Genomic DNA, 4,885 nt, shown 5'->3' on the forward strand with positions numbered 1-4,885 from the left:
CAGTCGACAGCTCACATGCGACTGCAGTTTCTTTCTGTGTTCATTTTACTTCACTTGACAACGGCAAACAGCCATGATCACAAACAATGTATTCTGCATCTACAACTAGCGTTTTATTTTTCCTCTAATCGCAGCATGCATGCACACATTTTTATCTATGTCCATTCAACACTGTATATACATATACCCGTAGAGTGCTTTCTTTTTGTACATTACTGACGACACTGCTGTTGTAGAGGACATTGTTGTAGACGGCTGCATTTGCACGACAGACTAGTACCCATGTTGATGTCCGACATCCTGCTTTTACAGTAATGACAGCCCTCCTGTGACCGCTAAGTTTCTTTCTGTGTTTGAGTGTTCAGTGTGGAAATTGACGGCTGCATTTGCACGACAGACTAGTACCCATGTTGATGTCCGACATCCTGTTTTTACAGTATTGACAGCCCTCCTGTGACCGCACAGTTTCTTTCTGTGTTTGAGTGTTCAGTGTGGAAATTGACGGCTGCATTTGCACGACAGACTAGTACCCATGTTGATGTCCGACATCCTGCTTTTACAGTATTGACAGCCCTCCTGTGACCGCACAGTTTCTTTCTGTGTTTGAGTGTTCAGTGTGGAAATTGACGGCTGCATTTGCACGACAGACTAGTACCCATGTTGATGTCCGACATCCTGCTTTTACAGTAATGACAGCCCTCCTGTGACCGCACAGTTTCTTTCTGTGTTTGAGTGTTCAGTGTGGAAATTGACGGCTGCATTTGCACGACAGACTAGTACCCATGTTGATGTCCGACATCCTGCTTTTACAGTATTGACAGCCCTCCTGTGACCGCACAGTTTCTTTCTGTGTTTGAGTGTTCAGTGTGGAAATTGACGGCTGCATTTGCACGACAGACTAGTACCCATGTTGATGTCCGACATCCTGCTTTTACAGTAATGACAGCCCTCCTGTGACCGCACAGTTTCTTTGTGTTTGAGTGTTCAGTGTGGAAACTGACGGCTGCATTTGCACGACAGACTAGTACCCATGTTGATGTCCGACATCCTGTTTTACAGTAATGACAGCCCTCCTGTGACCGCACAGTTTCTTTCTGTGTTTGAGTGTTCAGTGTGGAAATTGACGGCTGCATTTGCACGACAGACTAGTACCCATGTTGATGTCCGACATCCTGCTTTTACAGTATTGACAGCCCTCCTGTGACCGCACAGTTTCTTTCTGTGTTTGAGTGTTCAGTGTGGAAATTGACGGCTGCATTTGCACGACAGACTAGTACCCATGTTGATGTCCGACATCCTGCTTTTACAGTAATGACAGCCCTCCTGTGACCGCACAGTTTCTTCTGTGTTTGAGTGTTCAGTGTGGAAATTGACGGCTGCATTTGCACGACAGACTAGTACCCATGTTGATGTCCGACATCCTGCTTTTACAGTAATGACAGCCCTCCTGTGACCGCACAGTTTCTTTCTGTGTTTGAGTGTTCAGTGTGGAAATTGACGGCTGCATTTGCACGACAGACTAGTACCCATGTTGATGTCCGACATCCTGTTTTTACAGTATTGACAGCCCTCCTGTGACCGCACAGTTTCTTTCTGTGTTTGAGTGTTCAGTGTGGAAATTGACGGCTGCATTTGCACGACAGACTAGTACCCATGTTGATGTCCGACATCCTGCTTTTACAGTAATGACAGCCCTCCTGTGACCGCACAGTTTCTTTGTGTTTGAGTGTTCAGTGTTCTCATCATAATAATACTTATGATTTAGCATAGACAATACATATGTCAGTCTCCAGCATTGTTGCGTTTCAGACCTATCAAATTACTTGTACACTGCATTACGAGGTGGAAAAACAGCATGACAATAACAACCGTCACCTCTGATGTGCACATATTTCACAGTACTGGTAACTGTGTTGCGCGATTCTCTTTTCACCAGTACATTTGCACACTACATGTCCGTCCTTAACAGTTCCTCCCTTTCATGATCCCCTATGTGTTACCTAAGTGTAAGAAATTGCTTTTCCTACCTCAGGTCACACTCCACGCCCAAATGTACAGCAGTAATTTCCACTTCTCAGTGTTGGTACTTCTCGTGCCAGTAATAATGTCAACAGTACTGCTGCTCTTCATTCTAAGCCACCCAATAGAATTCCACTCTGCTGCGATATAACATGTCATGTGCAATAGAGCTGTGTCTCCAAGCACAATGTAGGAAATATTTATTTTCCCCATTGCACGTGCCATTGGATCCCATTGTGCCCTTCACAACTACACTAACGTGGAAGTGCATAAAAAGCTTTATTGATTTAATGCAACGAAACTATTCAAAAGCACGAGGTACAGGCACAGCTGTGAGAACACAGTGTGGATCATGGTCACAGGTATGTATTGGCAGTAATCACATCCCAGAAGAATGTTGCTCTGATAAAATCTGTAGCTTCCTTTAACAGGTTTCTTGTGTTTTGTCTCTTGCTGAGGCAGTCTATAAAACCACATCTACTGTTAGCAAATGAGAAATAAGCATAAAACAAGTAGTTTTCACCTTGAATATTTTCCAACGTCACAGTGCATCATAGTCGAGGAAATGTTGGTTGTTGGCATATTTGCACTCCCCTTCTGGTGTGGTGTGCTGGAAACAGTAGAGCACACATTTTAGCTACACATGTAGTTCATATGCTTCCTTATATAATTTCGAGACCTTCACTTCTGTGTGGATAATGTCCTAAAACGGCAAGTTGTAGGAGACACAATTTTGCACGCTGCTGACAGTGGTATATCGACATCCTGACTACATCAGAGGCTGCTTTGCACCCTGCTGTTGTGTTTATATGCTCCTGCGGAGCCTCTAATTTGTGCATACAAATTTGTCGGCACAAAACACTGCTGGAAATATATCCTTGTATATCGCTGCGGGATATTCGCTCCTGTACCTTTATCGAATAACCAAGTTTTTGTATAGTTTTAATAAGCGTTTTCGTCAAAATTACTCGCAGTCGACATATACAGCAGCACCCTGCATTGAACCTTATAAGCATAAGCAGATCTTACCTGTATAAAATTGTGGCAAGGGACATGCTCATAGCGATTTGGCATACTTGACAAGCAAATCAAGCCTTCAAGGGGATCTAGAGCTTTCTCCATACGGTGCCTTTTCCAGAGTCAGACCTGAAATATTGTTCCTTGGTCATGCACAGGGACATCCAACATATACCGCCAGGTACTCTCAAAATACTATTATTTTGGAACGTCACTCTATTAACACCTCCAAGGCGGGCTACATGTGCCATCCTCCTGTGCAGCTGAAAAGCACATGGAGAGTTAACTGCCCCATAGAACCCCCCTTTTGTGGCCTTCGTGTAGTTCAGTAGAAGCATCAAACTTGCGAAATCACACGTTTTGTCATTCACAATAACCGAAGCATTATGCACCAGCCCCATACGTCAAACACAGCAACATCACACTACGAGGCGCTACAAAACCAACACGAATACATACAATATAGTGTAGTGAGGTATAACAGAGGCACTTACGAGCTGTATTAAAAGTACCACGGATAATCAGCGTCGTTTTGGTCGCTGGAGGTAACAGCTGTGTGCAGCGCCGGCGCCGTACACCATTCACCACCTGTTAGCTTTGGATCGGAAAGTGACTTGTGTCTAGCTGCCAATGTTGACATCACTAACTTTGACGTTCTTGGTTTTAAATTTTTGGAGCGGATTTCAAAATTACACACCATATTGATCATAACCTTTTTTGTCGGCGGCGGGCGTATTACTGGTATCGCTTCACTTCGCTCACGAGTTCCTTACACCGTTCTTTTTGCTTAGTTTGTGCAATTTCGACTTGAAAACTAGGCAACATGATCTAGCAAAGACTATTTTTTCGGTTGTTTATCGAAAGGCTCATTCACAGCTGCTCCGCGCTAGACCGGCTTTAAACTACCTCCACCCCTAGTCTAAGTCTGTCCTATGTAAATACATGGGAATTAGACTGTCGCTAGACCGCCAGGTTTAACCCGTGTGAACGGCGAACGAAATGAGGCATTCAGGGCAAATATTGATTCCAGTGTGAGAACGTCCGCCTTACAAACACGTCTAGTAGCTTTACAAATCAAAACTTACCTGAATTTCTCCGAAAAATTTCCGGCGAACCGTAGATTAGGCCTATGCGCTGCGCACACAAACTCCATGGAGGTCGCCATGGGCCTCACTGCAGACGGGTTAGACCACTGGGGTGGTTGTTCGTGATTGGCGGACGAAGTACTCACGTGATCAACTTAAACCAGACGTCACTAAACCACTGGCTAAGTGGGACTGGTGAATACGAGCACCCGAGTTTTTTCCCTGTGTACCACTGTTATAATGAAACCGTCCAGAAATGTAAGGAACACAGAATTCTAGATTTCCATTGCAATTGAAGTACTTACGAAACGTTTTTTTTTTTGTTTGTTTTTTTGTGAGTCCCCGCTTCAGATCCCAAGGGACATTGCCAGTGTGGTGCACGCTGATATCTGTCTGTGCATAGCAAATAATAAATACCTGTGCATGAAGAGTTGGATGTGGACTTGTGCAATGGCTCTTGAATGGACAACACTCAGTCAACACAAAGATGTATTCACATTTGCGTAACTTATTGCCTGTGATTATAATAATTATTATAATACATGGACAAGAGGTAGTGCTCTGCCAAGAATCTCTGAAGTTACAGTCTTGAGAGTGATTTTCAAAACAGTGGTAAAAAATTGGATCAATGGCAGGTATCAAAATTTGTTTTGCTGTATCAAGGCAGAACAATCTTCAGTGGGAATGACAAATTGTGGACATTCCCAGACAGATGTATCACTTTCTATAATAATGAGGTGTAACTGTACCATTAGTGAGTTATG

At 43.7% G+C, this 4,885-nt stretch overlaps 1 long non-coding RNA gene across 2 annotated transcripts; it reads right to left on the bottom strand.

The window, feature by feature from the left end:
- Positions 1 to 2,386: 2,386 nt before the first annotated feature.
- Positions 2,387 to 4,200, bottom strand: LOC135387225 (uncharacterized). 2 transcript variants are annotated; one of them, XR_010420955.1, is made up of 4 exons: positions 4,122 to 4,200; positions 3,049 to 3,165; positions 2,543 to 2,629; positions 2,387 to 2,482 (listed from the first exon to the last, which is right to left on the bottom strand). It is a non-coding gene; the product is annotated as an uncharacterized LOC135387225 (long non-coding RNA). The 2 variants fall into 2 exon arrangements; XR_010420954.1 differs by lacking the exon at positions 4,122 to 4,200 and adding an exon at positions 3,531 to 3,586.
- Positions 4,201 to 4,885: the final 685 nt, after the last annotated feature.

Source organism: Ornithodoros turicata, chromosome 3 (genome assembly GCF_037126465.1).
Source record: "Ornithodoros turicata isolate Travis chromosome 3, ASM3712646v1, whole genome shotgun sequence".
Taxonomy (NCBI): Eukaryota; Metazoa; Arthropoda; class Arachnida; order Ixodida; family Argasidae; genus Ornithodoros; species Ornithodoros turicata.